General features: G+C 46.0%; 1 pseudogene; it reads left to right on the top strand.

The window, feature by feature from the left end:
- The first annotated feature begins 104 nt into the window (after window positions 1-104).
- On the top strand, window positions 105-2,074 carry LOC119340690 (annotated as a pseudogene).
- Window positions 2,075-21,592: the final 19,518 nt, after the last annotated feature.

Below are 21,592 nucleotides of genomic sequence, written 5' to 3'. Positions count from 1 at the left end.
TTGAAGACATACGGTGATAAATGAGATTAAGTTGATGCATGGACTCGAGTTACAAGAGGAGAAGACTAGCAAGCAGGACAGCAAACAGGTCTCGAATATTCGGTTGTTCCTCTGCTCTGCACGAGGCACCGCAGGAAGCAGAGCCGGGACGATACCACCGCTCTGCTTCTGTCGAGAGCGCAGCGCCATGCCTTCCCCTCCCCTGTCCGCCGTCATCATCCTCAGCGACAGCGACGACGACGACGACGCGGCCGCCCTCTTGGTGACCGCCGCGGAGCGCTTCACCTCGTCCCTGACCACCCAGGCCGAAGTCGAGGCCCTCTGCGAGAAGCACGGCGTCCCGGGGGAGCTCGCCGCGAGCCCCGCCGGCGACCGGCGCGCGTGCTCGCCGCCGCCGGAGGGGGGCGTCTGCGTGTACGCGCACGCGCTGGAGGCCGGGGTGCGCTTCCCGCTCCACGACTTCTTCTGCAAGACGCTCTCCCACTTCGACCTCGCGCCCGGCCAGCTCACGCCCGACGGGTGGCGCGTCCTGGTCGGCTTCTTGGCCCTCTGCCACGACGCCTCCGTGCCGCCGTCGGTCGCCGTGTTCCGTCATTTCTTCTCGCTCCGAAGCAGGAAGGGCTGGTACTGCTTCCGGTGCAAGGAAGGTGCCGGCGCGCTGGTTACTGGCCTGGGCAGTTCCGAATCCGACGGGGAGTAGAAAAGGGGTTTTTTCTTCCTGACGTCGCCGGAGGAATGGCGGTGCCCCGTTCGCTGGGGCGCGCCGACGGCTAAGATCTCCGCAGCAGGTCCGGAGCTATCGAGCCAGGATAAGAAATCGGTGGCAGATTTGGTGTACAAACACGGCGCGGCAGTTGATCTCCGGACTTACCTCTGTGAGGCCGATCTTGCGGCGGCCTTCTCCTCCAACCTCGCCGGCGCATCACCACCACCACCTCCACCTTCTCCTCGTACTACTGGTGCCAAAGGTAAACGCGCTCCCAACACAATTCCCCTTATCCAATTAGCACATACTCCTTACTGTTGTGGTTCGTGCGCCAGGAATCGATCCATTGGAAGAGAGTGCGGCAGAAACCGCGAAGGTGAACACCGAGCCGGACGGCGACGCGCTGCCGTTGTCTGGAAAGAAGAGGAAACGGGGGGAGACAGCTTATGTAGAATACGAAGTTTGCCGTTCTCCGCTGACCACGCCGCCGCCTGCTTCCCCACCGGGATTGTCTGGACGGCCGTTGTCTGGCCGCTCGCCCGCGGTGTCCGACCCGTGTGCCCGCCGGGGTTTTTTCGGCCCGAAGCCACAGCACTCGCCTGTGCCCGACGCACACGACGGCGACAGCGCCGACTGGAAGGTCTCGCAGAAGGTGCTAGAGTGCGTCGTCACGCCGTCGCGGGAGGACAAGTTCGCGGCGTCGAAGCCCTCCGACGTCGTCGCGTCGACCTACGTAGCAATGCTCCAGGTATTCTTCCAACCAAATCGTTCGTCCGTAGCTATCTTCAGACCGGACCCGCATCACATTGTTTGTGTGTGCCGTGCGGCGGCGACGGTGGCGTGCGCAGGCCGCGAACTACGTGTCCTTCTCCTCCGGCTACGCGCTGGACCTGGACGAGAAGCTGGTGGCGCTGGAGCGCGACAAGGTGACGCTGTTGGAGCAGCTGGACAAGGAGAAGATGGCGAGGCAGGCCGCCGAGGCGGAGCTGGAGAAGGCGAAGGCCGAGCTCGCGGCGGTGAAGCGCGCAACTATGGAGAGCGCCAAGGCGACGGCGGTGCAGCAGTTCCTGGGGTCCGAGAAGTACAAGCGGCGGCTCGACGAGCACGCCGCGGCAGGGTACGAGAGCGGCGCGGAGGAGATGAAGGGCGTCGTGCTCCGGCACTACCCGCGCCTCGACGCCGCCAAGCTGGTCCTGCCGCCTGATTAGCTCATTATGATTATTAGCTTGATGCTTTGAACTGGAACCGTTTTTGTTGATCTTTTGTATACATGGGAGAAGTGCTCCGGAGAACTGCTGAGCCACTTGTCAAGTTCATCGGGAAAAAACGAGACCAACCCCGGCTAGACTAGCCTGTTTTTATAGAAGAAAATTTCATGAGCACCAAACGATCAAGCCGAGACTCGAACCCTGGTGGGCTGGCTGCGAACTCCCGCGCCTTGCCAACTGAGATACACTCTGTTCTCACTTTTTAAGTTCATCGTCAAGATTATTGTTGTTGGTGGAAGGTTTGTTCATCGTCAAGATTGTTGTCGTTTGAACCGGTGTGGGTGGCGCTCTTTCTGCCAGCGCCACAAAGAGGCCGTGTTTGCTCTCACCGGACATGAATGCGGCATTGATGCTCTAGAGCAGGGCTCACTGTTTCAAGCGAGAAGCGCGAGCTGGCGAGGGAGGGATTTTTGATGGGACATGGTGGTCAGATGCGGGTTTGGAAGCGGTTCAGACGCCCGCAAAGCCCCTAAGAGCAACTCCAACGGGGCGACCCATTTCGTCCGCCGAGGTCCATTTGGGTCGGCGCGGACAGAAAAGGCGGCCCAACACGCCGACCCAAACGGACGCGTGTCCGCTTCGCATCCGCATGGCGACCCATTCCCGATCCCTTTTTGAGCCGGATTTGCGTCGGCGCGGACACGAGACGGACGTGCGCGCGCGCCTACTCCTCTCCTCTGGCCCGCCGGTCGGTGGCAGCTGAGGGAGTCCTGGATTGAGGGGTCCTCGGACAGTCGGACTATATGCATATGCCGGACTGTTGGACTATGAAGATACAAGATAGAAGACTTCGTCCCGTGTCCGGATGGGACTCTCCTTTGCGTGGAAGGCAAGCTTGACGGTTAAGATATGAAGATTCCTTTCTCTGTAATCGACTCTGTGTAACCCTAGCCCCCTCCGGTGTCTATATAAACCGGAGGGTTTAGTACGTAGGACAACAACAATCATAATCATAGGCTAGCTTCTAGGGTTTAGCCTCTACGATCTCGTGGTAGATCAACTTTTGTAATACTCATATCATCAAGATTAATCAAGCAGGAAGTAGAGTATTACCTCCATCGGGAGGGCCCGAACCTAGGTAAACATTGAGTCCCCCGCCTCCAGTTACCATTAGCCTTATACACACAGTTCGGGACCCCCTACCCGAGAACCGCCGGGTTTGACACCGACATTGGTGCTCTCATTGCGAGTTCCACTGTGACGTCGAAGATAGGGCTGATGGCTCGCCTTGTTATCAAGGACAACATCACCTCCGGGGGAGCTCTGGCCTCAGGCCAAACCCTCCCGTTGGGCGGCTTCGTCTTGACTGCCCGCTCGGCCGTCGGGCCAACAATGACTTCTCGGGTCATCGAAAGTCGTCTCCACGCCAGCTCGGAATATGTCGAGCAGATGGATCCAACGGAGTTATCCTCTCTAAACGGGCTCCTGGATCGCATCGCACTTTGGGAGTCGCCTCAGACTACGATCGGATTGGGCTTAAACCCGATCAGAGAGAGATTGAATCTCTGCCGATCACCCATCAGATAGCGGTGGTGGAGGAGCAATGCAACAACTCTTCCCCTATATTGAGGACGAAATATGTCCGGATTTCTAAGCTCGCCGAGCCGGATACCTGCCCGTGGAAAGACATGCCCCGAACTCCGAACTTAGAATCGGACTGTGGGCCAGAAAAATTGGTTAACATCCTGGAACCCGAACTATGAAGTTCGGAAACCCCTCAAGCTCTGGGTCACAGATCGGATCAGGGTTCGGACTTAAATCCACCCACCCACCCAGACGCAAGCGATCTTTCCCGCATCAGACAACAGTCCCAAGAGACGGTACATCACTTTTGGGCCAGATTCCTCCTTGTCAAGGACAAGGTCAAAGACTGTTGCGATGAAGATGCAATCTCATTATTCTGCAAAAATTGCACGGACAAGGGACTCCTTAATGCCATAAATCGCCGTCACGTATCACGCTTCGGTGACTTGGCGATCATAGTATGGAAGTACTGCGTGATGGAAAGCACCTGGAAAACTCAGGCAACCTTTTGGGATCCACTGGCTCTCACTAAACCCCTCGTCCGAACAAAAATGGTGTACCCTCGTAGGTCGCCCAATCCAATCACGAAGAAATCGAAGCCCACTAGGGTGTCAGTGTCAAAACCGGCGGACCACGGGTAGGGGGTCCCGAACTATGCGTCTAAGGCTAATGGTAACAGTAGGCGGGGGACACAATGTTTACCTAGGTTCGGGCCCTCTCGATGGAGGTAATACCCTAGTTCCTGCTTGATTGATCTTGATGATATGAGTATTACAAGAGTTGATCTACCACGAGATCGTAGAGGCTAAACCCTAGAAGCTAGCCTATGATTATGATTGTTCTTGTCCTACGGACTAAACCCTCCGGTTTATATAGACACCGGAGGGGGTTAGGGTTACACAGAGTCAGTTATAAAGAAAGGAATCTTCATATCCTAACCGCCAAGCTTGCCTTCCACGCAAAGGAGGGTCTTATCCAGACACGGGACAAAGTCTTCTATCTTGTATCTTCATAGTCCAACAGTCTGACATATGCATATAGTCCCGCTGTCCGAGGACCCCTTAATCCAGGACTCCCTCAGTAGCCCCTGAACCAGGCTTCAATGACGATGAGTCCGGCGCACGGATTGTCTTCGGCATTGCAAGGCGGGTTCCTTCTCCGAATACTCCAAATTAGATCTTGAACATAAGAATCGTGTCCGGCTCTGCAAAAAAAATCCACATACCACTGTAGAGAGTATAATATCTCACAAGTCCAATCTGCTGACAACTCATAGCATGACATCACGCCACAGCCCGGTCTTTATTCGAACCGTTTTTATCTTGCCCCTTCGTATTTCGAGGCGCAGTTTCATTGGCACGTCTTGTTAAAGCAGAGATCGTGTTCCCTTATCACGGGATTCTCATTAATGCGGGTACGGGTAACCCAACCGTGCTATCAGCACGGCGATTGGGAAATAAGCGAGCTTTAGGGCGAGTGCGGAGGCGCATGATTTTTACTGCCATTATAAAGGGATAAGGATTCCCCTCTTTCACGCACGCCCTCTTCTTCCTCTGCTCATTCATTCTCGAGCTCCAGCGCCCAAGCACCATCTCTTCTGCCCAAAAAGCACTCCAACCATGCCTAGATCCGGAGCACAAGGCAAGTGGATGGCCTCCTCTGTCAAGGAGAACGATATCAAGAAACTCCGGGAGGCCGGATACCTAGCCAAGAAGATCACACATCTCCCAGCAGCGGGACAGATCGTCCCTACTCCGAACCCCACGAGAGGGTTGTATTCCTCCCTCACTTCGTCCGCGGGATGGGGTTTCCCCTCCACCCATTTTTTCGCGGCCTTATGTACTACTACAGGATAGATTTTCATGACCTATCCCCCAATTCCTTCCTCAACATCTCGACATTCATCGTCATGTGCGAGGCCTTCCTCCGCATCCTGCCACACTTTGGGCTGTGGCTAAAGACTTTCAACGTGAAGCCAAAGGTGGTAGGCGGCAAACACGCCGAGTGCGGAGGAGCCATGGTGAGCAAGATGCCCAACGTTAAATGGCCATCAGGTAAATTCAACGAGTCCGTCAAAGGTTGGCAACAACAGTGCACTACTAGGGAAAACCCTAGTAGTAGCGCAGGTTTAAAGCCCACTAGTAGCGCGTGCTGCTGCGCTACTAATAAGGAGATACAGCTATTACTTAGCAGTAGCGCTTGTGACACGCGCTACTGCTAAGACACATAGCGGCAACGCTTCTTCTCTCCCGCGCAGCTGCTAATCTAGCTAGTTGCAGCGTGTTTACTATCCATCGCTACTAGTATTCTTTTTTTTATTTTTTTATTTTTAGTGTATTTATACGCCGTTATACAAATTTTGGTACAATACCAATTATGAGGTTTATATCATTATGTCCATAACAGTGTGTCAAATGAGGGTAGATTAGGTTCAAGTGGAGGCAATATGTGGTGCATGTCAAAAGTATACTACTAATCCAAACTTGATCTAGTTTGGACTAATAGTACTTTCAATGTGCACCACATGTTGCCTCCACTTGAATCTAATCCGCTAGCACAAGCTATTTAATCATCATCATAGTCATTACCACCAACAGTATTTATTTAATCACCATAGTCATAGTGTAGCACATAATCATCTTCAAACTCATTCTAGCTAGCTAATCACCACCAACATTAGATGCGGTAGCTATCTAATCAACACTAACACTAGCTAATAATAATCATCATAGTCATTACCCCCAATACTAGCTATTTAATCATCATAGTCATAGTGTAGCACATTATCATCTTCAAACTCATTTCTAACTAGCTAATCACTCCTGCTGCTCTCTCTCAGGTAAAATAACATAAAACATGTGTAGCTCTCCTCCTTCATCAAGTTGGAGCATGCAGATGAACCTGTCTCCTAGTCATGGGCCGCGCTTCTGATTGCTGCCCCCTAGTACTTCTCTGCGCTCCTCCATCACAAATTTGGTCCAGTCTTTCACTATTAAGAATTCGTCACTTTTAGAAATCCTGAATGCACTAAAGTGCATTGTAGGATATCTTGGTCGTAAGCTAACAATACTCATGGTACCTTTAGTCTCGATCCCATGAGGCACAACATTCATCGGGAGTCCCTGTTGAAGAACATCGTATGGTAACATACTTAGCAATGAAGTTTAGCTTAAAAAATAATGCATGGAAAAGATGCATTGAGGACAAATAGTAAAAATCTTACCATCTTTCCTAAATAGATGTGGCTGTAGTTCATTACGAACACTATTAGTCGCACGTTTTCAGTACTAACATTTCTAAGTGCAGGAAGAAAATTTGTCTTGACAGTATCAAGATCCGCAAGCCATGAAACATGTTTGCTCCTCGTAGTTTAGTTCATGCCCGGGATAGTAGTAGGTCCTGTCTACCAAGCGCTGGACATGTTTGCTTGAACAGAAATAAGCTGACAATAGAAATTATTTGTCAAGTATTTTTGAATAAACAATATCAAAGACATAAATATGGTTGAGAAACTCACATAATGGTATAACTGGAGGCGTCTGCACATCGACTCAGATGTCGGTATTACCTTCAATATCATCTTCCGGACGAATATCAAAGGTGATAACCATATCATGCTCAAATGCATAAGTCTTGCATAGTGCTCGCCATGTTTTGCATCCAAAATAGGTGTAGTCGTCTGCGTTGTATAATTTTGCATGGAAAATATAACCATGCTCGGTCTTGAAGTAAACTTTCTTTACCTCCATAGTACGACTGAAACCTATCTTATCCAATACGAAAACTCTTGCATGGCAGGGGATACGCTAGTAGAATAGTAAAAAAATTTAAATTATAAGTTGAAGCAAATGAAGCATATGTCATGCTTAATTACGAAAAAAAGACTTGTCATTGTGACTTACTGTATCCACTTCGAAGTTCTCGTCTAGCTTGATGCTGAAGCGCCTATCATCATCCAGGAAGATTCCGTTGCACATGCCGCGCTTGTCTTTGCAATATTTGCAAATACCGAAATCCATTTCATCGTCAGACATTTCCTATGTTCATAGTTGAAACATTAACTGAAAATTGATCGAAGACAACTACCAGGATACTCAACATACAAATTCGGGGCACTCGATATTTCCTACATATTCTGGCACAAGTCATGCCAAAATTCACGGAAAAATCCGGCTTGACCTTTGCTAAAATAGGACATATCGAGCGCCTGAAATTTGCCGGAACGGAAATGAATCAACACTCTGGCAAAACATAAGCCACTCGAAGGTGTAACCTGCAAACATGACCGGCCACTTGGGCAAGCACATATCCTATTTGAGGAACACAAGATATACATTTCAAAATATCTTATAGGACTCAAATTAGCATGCATTCAATAAGCAAAAGTAAATCATCGCATGCGTCCGTACATCGTCGAATATTATCACTAATACATCCCGAATAGTATCATACATATAACATCACTAATACACCTAAAACCCTAGCGCACGACGGGTATCGGCGCGGGCGGTGGACACCCACAGAGAAGGAACAATCACAGGATCATAGCTCCAGTGAGATCCCTGGAGAACCTACCAGGTATTGGAGAATCTGTGCTCCAACGCAAACAAGTAGCGACGGACATGCGCGTCCTCCTCACTGACACGATGACGCACCACCTCTGCAGGGTCCTCGAGCCTCTGGACCGTCACTGGCCCATGCGATAGCCACCAAAGAAGGTTCAGGTCAATGACAGGCTAGCTCCTCACCAACCTGCGCCCCCCGGTAGGTAGCGCCTCCCAGTACCACCCCGGCAGAGCCCAGTACCGGACATGGCCCATCTGATGACGCAGGTGTCCTCCGCCGACTCGATGACGAGGATGTGCGATAGGCATCGTCGATGTCGATGCGGGAAAAATTGCTTTAACTAAAAAAATAACAACAAGTTCTTACTAACTAGTTCTATTAATTCAACTAGTTCTTACTAAAAATAAACTTACTATAAATAAAAATAAACTAGTACCTAATTAGTACCTAGTTCTTACTAACTAATTAGTACTTAGGAACTATTGCCCTAATTACCATCTAATTTGATGAACCTAGAGGTGGAAAGTGGTAGCGGATATTCCAATTATCCAACTTAAAAGTGAAATAAGTGGTCAAATTTTACTCATTTTATTATGCATTACACTAGTGTTTATTCATCATCTAAGAAAACATCATCTAAGAAAACATCCCAGCCGCATCTGTATCTGATTCATTTCCTCCCATAGATGAACCCTAACTAATTTGATGCAACTAAAATTTGAAGAACCCTATCTAGGTAGAGGTAGGGGAGGGGGAGGAGCAGGCGTGCTCACCACGGGTGCCTGTGGCGAGAGAGGGGCAGGTGGCGTCGAGGTCGGGCTCGGGGCTCGGGCACGCGGCGGAGGGCGGCGTAGAGGTCGGGGGCGGGGGCGGCATTGAATCTGGGATCGGGGGCGGCGTCGAATCCGGGGTCGAGGGCAGCGTCGAGGGTGTGCGGAGAGCAACGGGAGAGCGCGCGGGGGCCGACGGGTGATGGCGGCGGCGACAGCGGGAGGAGTTTGATTTGGGGCAAGTGGCCGTGGGAAGAACGACCGCGCGGTTAAGTCAGAAGTATCAGTAGCGTGTTCCAGGAAACGCGCTACTGCTAAGATAGCTACAGCATTTTCCTCGATACGCGCTACTGCTATTCCTTTCTCTTTTTCCCTTTTTCATTTATTTTTCTTCACATTTTATTTTTTTTCCTTTCACCTTTTTCTATTTCTTTCATTTTCATTTTCATTTCTATTTGCTTTCCATTTAATTTTATTTCCTTTAGCAGTAGCGCATTGCATCGTACACGCGCTGCTACAAAGCAAGTAGCGGTAGCGCGGTTCTACGTAGATCGCTACTACTACATGTAGCCTATCGGCAACGCTTTTATCTTCAGGCGCGCTACTGCTACAATTGTATCTGTAGCGCCGGGTCCGACATCGAGCGATCTTCGTCAGAAGATTAATTGGACCCGGATGTGATGGACAGCGAGACCCTTCCGACGGCCTCCTCCCCCAAAGGCGTGGACAACACTGAGGTGTCATCCCAAAGGTGTTGGAAATATGCCCTAGAGGCAATAATAAAATGGTTATTATTATATTTCCTTGTTCATGATAATTGTCTATTGTTCATGCTATAATTGTGTTATCCGGAAATCATAATACATGTGTGAATACATAGACCACAACATGTCCCTAGTGAGCTGCTACCTCTTGAGCACTGCGTTGGATTTCCCCGAAGAGGAGAGGATGATGCAGCAAAGTAGCGTAAGTATTTCCCTCAGTTTTTGAGAACCAAGGTATCATAACAGTAGGAGACCACGCACAAGTCCCTCGTACCTACACAAAACGATAGCTCCTCGCAACCAACGCGATTAGGGGTTGTCAATCCCTTCACGGTCACTTACGAGAGTGAGATCTGATAGAGATGATAAATAATATTTTTGGTATTTTTGGTATACAGATGCAAAGTGAAAAGTAAAAAGCAAAGTAAAAAGAAAGCAAGTAATAAAGTAAATGAGATTGATATGATGAGAATAAAACCGGGGGCCATAGGTTTAACTAGTGGCTTCTCTCAAGAGCATAGATATTCTACAATGGGTGAACAAATTACTGTTGAGCAATTGACAGAATTGAGCATAGTTATGAGTATATCTAGGTATGATCATGTATATAGGCATCACGTCCAAGACAAGTAGATCGAAACGATTCTGCATCTACTACTATTACTCCATTTATCGACCGCTATCCAGCATGCATCTAGAGTATTAAGTTAAAAACAGAGTAACGCCTAAACCAAGATGACATGATGTAGAGGGATAAATTCATGCAATATGATAAAAAAACCATCGTGTTATCCTCGATGGCAACAATACAATATGTGCCTTGCTGCCCCTTCTGTCACCGGGAAAGGACACCGCAAGATTGAACCCAAAGCTAAGCACTTCTCCCATTGCAAGAACTACCAATCTAGTTGGCCAAACCAAACTGATAATTCGAAGAGACTTGCAAAGATTACTCAATCATACATAAAAGAATTCAGAGAAGATTCAAATATTATTCATAGATAAGCTGGATCATAAACCCACAATTCACCGATCTCAACAAACACACCGCAAAAAGAAGATTACATCGAATAGATCTCCACGAGAGAGGGGGAGAACATTGTATTGAGATCCAAAAAGAGAGAAGAAGCCATCTAGCTACTAGCTATGGACCCGAAGGTCTGAAATAAACTACTCACACTTCATCGGAGGGGCTATGGTGTTGATGTAGAAGCCCTCCGTGACGGATGCCCCCTCCGGCAGAGCTCCGAAACAGGCCCCAAGATGGGATCTCATGGATACAGAAGGTTGCGACGGTGGAATTAGATTTTTGGCTCCTCCTCTGATCGTTTGGGGATACGTAGGTATATATAGGAGGAAGGAGTACGTCGGTGGAGCAACAGGGGGACCACGAGGCAGGGGGCGTGCCCTAGGGGGGGCGCCCCCCACCCTCGTGACCGCCTCTTTTGTTCCTTGGAGCAGGGTCCAAGTCTCCTGGATCACGTTCGGTGAGAAAATCATGTTCCCGAAGGTTTCATTCCGTTTGGACTCCGTTTGATATTCCGTTTCTTCGAAACACTGAAATAGGAAAAAAAACAGCAATTCTGGGCTGGGCCTCCGGTTAATAGGTTAGTCCCAAAAATAATTTAAAAGTGGAAAATAAAGCCCAATATAGTCCAAAGCAGTAGATAAAGTAGCATGGAGCAATCAAAAATTATAGATACGTTGGAGACGTATCAGGCATCCCCAAGCTTAATTCCTGCTCATCCTCGAGAAGGTAAATTATAAAAATGAATTTTTGATGCGGAGTGATACTTTGGCATAATTTCAATGTAAATCTTCTTAATTGTGGCATGAATATACAGATCCAAAAGATTCAAGACAAAAGTTCATATTGACACAAAAATAATAATACTTCAAGCATACTAATTAAAGAAATCATGTCTTCTCAAAATAGCATGGTAAAAGAAAGTTCATCCCTACAAAATCATATAGTTAGGCTATGCTTCATTTTCGTCACACAAAAATGTTCCCAAATTCTATACCCCCGATGACAAGCCAAGCAATTGTTTCATACTTAAATAATCTCAAACTTTTTCAACCTTCACGCAATACATGAGCATGAGCCATGAATATAGCACTATGGGTGGAATAGAATATGATGATGGGGATTGTGTGGAGAAGACAAAAAAGGAGAAAGTCTCACATTGACGAGGATAATCAACGGGCTATGGAGATGCCCATCAATTGATGTCAACATGAGGAGTAGGGATTGCCATGCAACAGATGCACTAGATCTATGAATGCTCAACAAAAGAAAACTAGTGGGTGTGCATCCAACTCGCTTGCTCATGAAGACCTAGGGCATTTGAGGAAGCCCATCGTAGGAATATACAAGCCAAGTTCTATAATGAAAAATTCCCACTAGTATAAAAAGACAACTTATGAGACTCACTACATGAAGAACAAGGTGCTACTTTGAAGCACAATAGATGAGACTCACTATATGAAGAACAAGGTGCTACTTTGAAGCACAAGTGTGGAAAAAGAGATAGTAGCATTGCCCTCTTTATTTATTTTCTTTTTTGGGCCTTTTTTTTATTTTGGCCTTTTTTTATTTGGGCAATGCTCTAATAATGATGATCATCACACTTCTATTGATTACAACATAAGGATTACAACTCGAAACTTAGAACAAGATATGACTCTATATGAATGTCTCTGGCGGTGTACCAGGATGGTGCAATGAATCAAGAGTGACATGTAAGAAAAATAATGCATGGTGGCTTTGCCACAAATACGATGTCAACTACATGATCATGCAATGGCAATATGACAAAAGTAATGTATGTCATGATGATGATGATGGAAGTTGCATGGCAATATATCTCGGAATGGCTATGGAAATGCCATGATAGGTAGGTATGGTGGCTGTTTTGAGGAAGATATAAGGAGGCTTATGTGTGATAGAGTGTATCGTATCACGGGGTTTGGATGCACCGGCGAAGTTTGCACCAACTCTCAAGGTGAGAAAGGGCAATGCACGGTACCAAAGAGGCTAGCAAAGGCAGAAATATGAGAGTGCGTATAATCCATGGACTCAACATTAGTCAAAAGAACTCATATACTTATTGCAAAAATTTAGAAGTCATCAAAAATCAAGTACTACGCGGATGCTCCTAGCGGGATAGATTGGTAGGAAAAGACCATCGCGCATCCCCGACCGCCACTCATAAGGATGCACAAGCCAGGTACACTTCATGTTTCAAATTTGTTACACAACTTTAACCATACGTGCATGCTACGGGACTTGCAAACTTCAACACAAGTATTTCTCAAATTCACAATTACTCAACTAGCACGACTTTGATATTATCACCTCCATATCTCAAAACAATTATCAAGCATCAAACTTATCTTAGTATTCAATTCACTCAAAAGAAAGTTTCACATATCTTCAATACCAAGTATATTAATATTAAGCAAATTACCATGCTATTAACGACTCTCAAAATAATCTAAGTGAAGCATGAGAGATCAATAGTTTCTTTAAAAAAATCCACCACCGTGCTCTAAAAGATCTAAGTGAAGTACTAGAGCAACAATTATCACGCTCAAAAGATACAAGTGAAGCACTATGAGCAAAACTATCAAGCTGAAAAGATATAAGTGAAGCACATAGACTATTCTAACAAATTCCAATTCATGTATGGCTCTCTCAAAAGGTGTGTACAGCAAGGATTATTGTGGTAAACTAACAAGCAAAGACGCAAATAATACAAGACGCTCCAAGCAAAACACATATCATGTGGGGAATAAAAATATAGCTCCAAGTAAATTACCGATGGAAGTAGATGAAAGAGGGGATGCCTTCCGGGGCATCCCCAAGCTTTGACTTTTTGGTGTCCTTGGATTATCTTGGGGGTGCCATGGGCATCCCCAATCTTAGGCTCTTGCCACTCCTTGTTCCATAATCCATCAAAAGAATTCACCGAAAACCTGAAAACTTCACAACACAAAACTCAATAGAAATCTTGTGAGCTCCGTTAGAGAAAGAAAACAAAAGACTACTTTAAGGTACTGTAATGAAGTCATTCTTTATTTATATTGGTGTTAAACCTACTGTATTCCAACTTCTCTATGGATTATAAACTATTTTACTAGCCATAGATTCATCAAAATAAGCAAACAACACATGCAAAATAGAATCTGTCAAAAACAGAACAGTCTGAAGTAATCTGTAACTAACGCAAACTTATGGAACTCTAAAAATCCTACCAAAATAGGGAATCCTGGAAAAATTGTTTATTTAACATCAGCAAAAAGAATCAATGCAAAATCACGTTTCTGTGATTTAACAAAATTATATTAGTGCGTGCAAAGTTTCTGTTTTTCAGCAGAATCAAATCAACTATCATCGTAGGTTATCCTATAGGTTCTACTTGGCACAAACTCTAATTAAAACATAAAACCACATCCAAACAGAGGCTAGAAGGATTATTTATTCCTAAACAGAAGCAAAAACAAAAAAATAAAAATAAAATTGGGTTGCCTCCCAACAAGCGCTATCGTTTAACGCCCCTAGCTAGGCATAAAAGCAAGGATAGATCTAGGTAGTGCCATAGTAATAAGATAGATCGGTGAAACTCATTTCATATTCTCTACGCTCGGCAGAAAGTTTTCTTTGAGGTAAGCAAAAGTAATCAAAAGGGCTAAATTTAATAGGGCAAAAATCCCCAAGATCAATTTTAGGAGGTATAGGTTCCTCTTTCGGCCCTTCATAATGCACAACCAATTCATCATTAGAAGCGTTCTTTTGACAGAACCTTGTGAGTCTACACTCAAGAGAGTATCCTAACTCATTATTTCGAATAGCCAAATCATCATTAAGTTCAGAGATTCTATCAATTAAAATGTTAGTTGGCACCTTTTTTCTAAGGTTTTCATTGAAAGCAACATAGTCAAGAGATTGAAAATGCATAATTTCTTCTTGATCAAAGAGGATAGATTCTATGGGAGGACGGCCGGTGTCCACCCTATAATGCGCAAAGATTTCTTTGGCCTCTTTTATTATAAATCTGAATTCATGAGCCAAAAAGATAGTAGCGGCACGCTTAACAGAGGAGTGTTCGATATTAGAAAATTCTAGGAAAATCCTTTGTATAGAAGGGTGCATATGCATAAATTGCCTTTCAAGTTCAACGATAAGCATGGCAATGGAATCAACAAGACTACTGGTTCAATGAAGAATAGAACTGCCCATAGAGGGCAAAGCACCGGCACAAGTAAAGAAATCTTGAATAACTCCTTTTCCAATAATATTACCACTACCGATTCGAAATCTTTTTGTATGATAGGTAGGGGATTCTTTAGCAGGAGCTTCAGAATTTTCCATGATATTATTATCGCCCATGTCGGCAATAATTTCCCCAATTTCAGACATAACGACAAGCAAGCAAACTAACACACGAGCAAACAAACGGGCAACGGGAAAAAGAGGAGGAGATTGGGAAAGAGAGGGCGAATAAAATAGCAAGGGTGAAGTGGGGGAGAGGAAAACGAGAGGCAAATGGAAAATAATGTAATGCGAGAGATAGGGATTGTGATGGGTACTTGGTATGGTTGACTTGCTTGCGTGAGCCTCCCCAGCAACGGCGCCAGAAATTCTTCTTGCTACCTCTTGAGCACTGTGTTGGATTTCCCCGAAGAGGAGAGGATAATGCAGCAAAGTAGCGTAAGTATTTCCGTCAGTTTTTGAGAACCAAATTATCAATCCAGTAGGAGACCATGCACAAGTCCCTCATACCTACACAAAACGATAGCTCCTCGCAACCAACACGATTAGGGGTTGTCAATCCCTTCACGGTCACTTACGAGAGTGAGATCTGATAGAGATGATAAATAATATTTTTGGTATTTTTGGTATAAAGATGCAAAGTGAAAAGTTAAAAGCAAAGTAAAAACAAAGCAAGTAATAAAGTAAATGAGATTGATATGATGAGAATAGACCCGGGGGTCATAGGTTTCACTAGTGGCTTCTCTCAAGAGCATAGATATTCTACGGTGGGTGAACAAATTACTGTTGAGCAATTGATAGAATTGAGCATAGTTATGAGTATATCTAGGTATGATCATGTATATAGGTATCACGTCCAAGACAAGTAGATCGAAACGATTCTGCATCTACTACTATTACTCCACTCATCGACCGCTATCCAGCATGCATCTAGAGTATTAAGTTAAAATCAGAGTAACGCCTTAAGCAAGATGACATGATGTAGAGGGATAAATTCATGCAATATGATAAAAAAACATCTTGTTATCCTCGATGGCAACAATACAATATGTGCCTTGCTGCCCCTTCTGTCACCAGGAAAGGACACCGCAAGATTGAACCCAAAGCTAAGCACTTCTCCCATTGCAAGAACTACCAATCTAGTTGGCCAAACCAAACGGATAATTCAAAGAGACTTGCAAAGATAACTCAATCATACATAAAAGAATTCAGAGAAGATTCAAATATTATTCATAGATAAGCTGGATCATAAACCCACAATTCATCGATCTCAACAAAGACACTGCAAAAAGAAGATTACATCGAATAGATCTCCACGAGAGAGGGGGAGAACATTGTATTGAGATCCAAAAAGAGAGAAGAAGCCATCTAGCTACTAGCTATGGACCCGAAGGTCTGAAGTAAACTACTCACACTTCATCGGAGGGGCTATGGTGTTGATGCAGAAGCCCTCCGCGACGGATGCCCCCTCCGGCGGAGCTCCGGAACAGGCCCCAAGATGGGATCTCGTGGATACAGAAGGTTGCGGCGGTGGAATTAGGTTTTTGGCTCCTCCTCTGATCGTTTGGGGATACATAGGTATATATAGGAGGAAGGAGTACGTCGGTGGAGCAACAAAGGGACCATGAGGCAGGGGGCGCGCCCTAGGTGGGGCCCACCCTTGTGACCACCTCTTTTGTTCCTTGGAGCAGGGTCCAATTCTCCTGGATCACGTTCGGTGAGAAAATCACGTTCCCGAAGGTTTCATTCCGTTTGGACTCCGTTTGATATTCCATTTCTTCGAAACACTGAAATAGGCAAAAAACAGCAATTCTGGGTTGGGCCTCCGGTTAATAGGTTAGTCCCAAAAATAATATAAAAGTGGAAAATAAAGCCCAATATATTCCAAAATAGTATATAAAGTAGCATGGAGCAATAAAAAATTATAGATACGTTGGAGACGTATCATGAGCCTCTAGTTAACTAGCTCGTTGATCAATTGATGGTTATGGTTTCCTTACCATGGACATCGGATGTCATTGATAACGAGATCACATCATTGGGAGAATGATGTGATGGACAAGACCCAATCCTGAGCATAACACAAGATCGTGTAGTTCGTTTGCTAGAGCTTTTCTAATGTCAAGTATCATTTCCTTAGACCATGAGATCGTGTAACTCCCGGATACCGTAACAGTGCTTTGGGTGTACCAAACATCACAACGTAACTGGGTGGCTATAAAGGTATACTACAGGTATCTCCGAAAGTGTCTATTGGGTTGACACGGATTGAGACTGGGATTTGTCACTCCGTATAGACGGAGAGGTATCTCTGGGCCCACTCGGTAATGCATCATCATAATGAGATCAATGTGACCAAGTATTTGATCACGGGATCATGCATTACGGTACGAGTAAAGTGACTTGCCGGTAACGAGATTGAACGAGGTATTGGGATACCAACGATTGAATCTCGGGCAAGTAACGTACCGATTGACAAAGGGAATTGTATACGGGATTACATGAATCCTCGACATCGTGGTTCATCCGATGAGATCATCGAGGAGCATGTGGGAGCCAACATGGGTATCCAGATCCCGTTGTTGGCTATTGACCGGAGAGTCGTCTCGGTCATGTCTGCGTGTCTCCCGAACCCGTAGGGTCTACACACTTAAGGTTCGGTGACGCTAGGGTTGTAGAGATATTAGTATGCAGTAACCCGAAAGTTTTTCGGAGTCTTGGATGAGATCCCGGACATCACGAGGAGTTCCAGAATGGTCCGGAGGTGAAGATTTCTATATAGGAAGTCCAGTTTCGGCCACCAGGAAAAGTTTCGGGGGTCACCGGTATTGTACCGGGACCACCGAAAGGGTCCTGGGGGTCCACCGGGTGGGGCCACCTATCCTGGAGGGCCCCATGGGCTGAAGTGGGAAGGGAACCAGCCCCTTGTGGGCTGGTGCACCCCCCTTGGGCCTCCACCGGCGCCTAGGGTTGGAAACCCTGGGGTGGGGGCGCCCCACCTGACTTGGGGGGCAAGTTCCCCCCCTTGTCCACCCCTTGAGATTGGATCTTGGGGCCGGCGCCCCCCCAGGGCCCCTATATAAAGAGGGGGGAGGGCTGCACACCCAAGCCCCTGGTGCCTCCCTCTCCCCCTATAACACCTCTCTCTCTCGCTGAGCTTGGCGAAGCCCTACCGAGATCCTCGCTGCTTCCACCACCACGCCGTCATGCTGCTGGATCTCCATCAACCTCTCCTTCCCCCTTGCTGGATCAAGAAGGAGGAGACATCTTCCCCAACCGTACGTGTGTTGAACACGGAGGTGCCGTCCGTTCGGCGCTAGGATCATCGGTGATTTGGATCACGACGAGTACGACTGCATCAACCCCGTTCTCTTGAACGCTTCCGCTCGCGATCTACAAGGGTATGTAGATGCACTCCTCTCTCTCATTGCTAGATGACTCCATAGATTGATCTTGGTGATGCATAGAAATATTTTATTTTCTGCTACGTTCCCCAATAGTGGCATCATGAGCTAGGTCTATGCGTAGTTTCTATGCACGAGTAGAACACAATTTTGTTGTGGGCATAGATGTTGTCAATTTACTTGCCACTACTAGTCTTATCTTGTTTCGGCGGCATCGTGGGATGAAGCGGCCCGGACCGACCTTACACGTACGCTTACGTGAGACAGGTTCCACCGACTGAGATGCACTAGTTGCATAAGGTGGCTAGCGGGTGTCTTTCTGTCCCACTTTAGTCGGATTGGATTCGATGAAAAGGGTCCTTATGAAGGGTAAATTGAAATTGGCATATCACGTTGTGGTTTTGGTGTAGTTAAGAAACGTTCTTGCTAGAACCCTATAGCAGCCACGTAAAAACATGCAACAACAATTAGAGGACGTCTAACTTGTTTTTGCAGCATATGCCTTGTGATGTGATATGTCCAAAAGGATGTGAGGAATGAAATATATGTGATGTATGAGATTGATTATGTTCTTGTAATAGGAATCACAACTTGCATGTCGATGAGTATGACAACCGGCAGGAGCCATAGGAGTTGTCTTAATTATTGTATGACCTGCGAGTCATTGAATAACGCCATGTAATTACTTTACTTTATTGCTAAACGGTTAGCCATAGAAGTAGAAGTAATCGATGGCGTGACAACTTCATGAAGACACGATGATGGAGATCACGGTGTCATGCCGGTGACGATGATGATCATGGCGCCCCAAAGATGGAGATCAAAAGGAGCAAAATGATATTGGCCATATCATGTCACTATTTGATTGCATGTGATGTTTATCATGTTTTTGCATCTTATTTGCTTAGAACGACGGTAGTAAATAAGATGATCCCTCATAATAATTTCAAGAAAGTGTTCCCCCTAACTGTGCGCCATTGCGAAAGTTCGTTGTTTCGAAGCACCACGTGATGATCGGGTGTGATAGATTCTAACGTTCACATACAACGGGTGTAAGACAGATTTACACATGCAAAACACTTAGGTTGACTTGACGAGCCTAGCATGTATAGACATGGCCTCGGAACACAAGAGACCGAAAGGTCGAACATGAGTCGTATAGAAGATACGATCAACATGAAGATGTTCACCGATGATGACTAGTCCGTCTCACGTGATGATCGGACACGGCCTAGTTGACTCAGATCATGTATTACTTAGATGACTAGAGGGATGTCTATCTGAGTGGGAGTTCATTAAATAATTTGATTAGATGAACTTAATTATCATGAACTTAGTCTAAAACTTTTGCAAAATGTATTGTAGATCAAATGGCCAACGCTCATGTCAACCTTAACTTCAACGCGTTCCTAGAGAAAACCAAGTTGAAAGACGATTGTAGCAACTATACGGACTGGGTCCGGAACCTGAGGATCATCCTCATAGCTGCCAAGAAAGCATATGTCCTAGAAGCACCGCTAGGTGACGCACCCGCCCCAGCGAACCAAGACGTTATGAACGCTTGGCAGTCGCATAGTGATGATTACTCCCTGGTTCAGTGCGGCATGCTTTACAGCTTAGAACCGGGGCTCCAAAAGCGTTTTGAGCAACACGGAGCATATGAGATGTTCCAAGAGCTGAAAATGGTTTTCCAAGCTCACGCACGGGTCGAGAGATATGAAGTCTCCGACAAGTTCTACAGTTGTAAGATGGAGGAAAATAGTTCTGTCAGCAAGCACATACTCAAATTGTCTGGGTTGCACAACTGCTTGTCCCAGCTGGACATTAACCTCCCGGATGAGGCGGTCATTGACAGAATCCTTCAGTCGCTCCCACCTAGCTACAAGAGCTTTGTGATGAACTACAATATGCAGGGGATAGTGAAAACTATTCCTGAGGTATTTTCAATGCTGAAATCAGTGGAGGTGGAAATCAAAAAGGAACATCAAGTGTTGATGGTTAATAAAACCACTAGTTTCAAGAAAGGCAAGGGTAAGAAGAACTTCAAGAAGGACGGCAAGGGAGTTGCCACGCCCGGTAAGCCAGTTGCTGGGAAGAAGCCAAAGCACGGACCCAAACCTGAGATTGACTGCTTTTATTGCAAAGGGAACGATCACTGGAAGCGGAACTGCCCCAAGTACTTAGCGGACAAGAAGGCCGGCAACACCAAAGGTATATGTGATGTACATGTTACTGATGTGTACCTTACTAGTACTCGTAGTAGCTCCTGGGTATTTGATACCGGTGTGGTTGCTCATATTTGTAACTCAAAACAGGAGCTGCCGAATAAGCGGAGACTGGCGAAGGACAAGGTGACGATGCGCGTCGGGAATGGTTCCAAGGTCGATGTGATCGCCGTCGGCACGCTACCTCTACATTTACCTACGGGATTAGTTTTAAACCTCAATAATTGCTATTTAGTGCTAGCTTTGAGCATGAACATTGTATCTGGATCTCGTTTAATACGAGATGGCTACTCATTTAAATCCGAGAATAATGGTTGTTCTATTTATATGAGAGATATGTTTTATGGTCATGCCCCGCTGGTCAATGGTCTATTCTTAATGAATCTCGAACGTGATGTTACACATATTCATAGTGTGAATACCAAAAGATGTAAGGTTGATAATGATAGTCCCACATACTTGTGGCACTGCCGCCTTGGTCACATTGATGTCAAACGCATGAAGAAGCTCCATGCTGATGGACTTTTGGAGTCTCTTGATTATGGATCATTTGACACATGCGAACCATGCCTCATGGGCAAAATGACCAAGACTCCGTTCTCCGGAACAATGGAGCGAGCAACCAACTTATTGGAAATCATACATACTGATGTATGCGGTCCAATGAGCGTTGAGGCTCACGGAGGCTATCGTTATGTTCTCACTCTCACTGATGACTTAAGTAGATATGGGTATGTCTACTTGATGAAACACAAGTCTGGGACCTTTGAAAAGTTCAAGGAATTTCAGAATGAGGTAGAGAATCAACGTGACCAAAAAATAAAGTTCTTACGATCAGATCGTGGGGGAGAATATTGAAGTCACGAATTTGGTGCGCACTTAAGGAAATGTGGAATCGTTTCACAACTCACGCCGCCTGGAACACCTCAGCGTAACGGTGTGTCCGAACATCGTAATCGCACTCTATTGAATATGGTGTGATCTATGATGTCACTCACTGATTTACCGCTATCATTTTGGGGATACGCTCTAGAGACAGCTACATTCACTTTAAATAGGGCACCGTCTAAATCCGTTGAGACGACACCAT

The sequence above is a fragment of the Triticum dicoccoides genome, chromosome 7B, assembly GCF_002162155.2.
Source record: "Triticum dicoccoides isolate Atlit2015 ecotype Zavitan chromosome 7B, WEW_v2.0, whole genome shotgun sequence".
Taxonomy (NCBI): Eukaryota; Viridiplantae; Streptophyta; class Magnoliopsida; order Poales; family Poaceae; genus Triticum; species Triticum dicoccoides.
The sequence above is the reverse complement of the archived record's forward strand: the minus strand, read 5'-3'. Positions and strand labels throughout refer to the sequence as shown.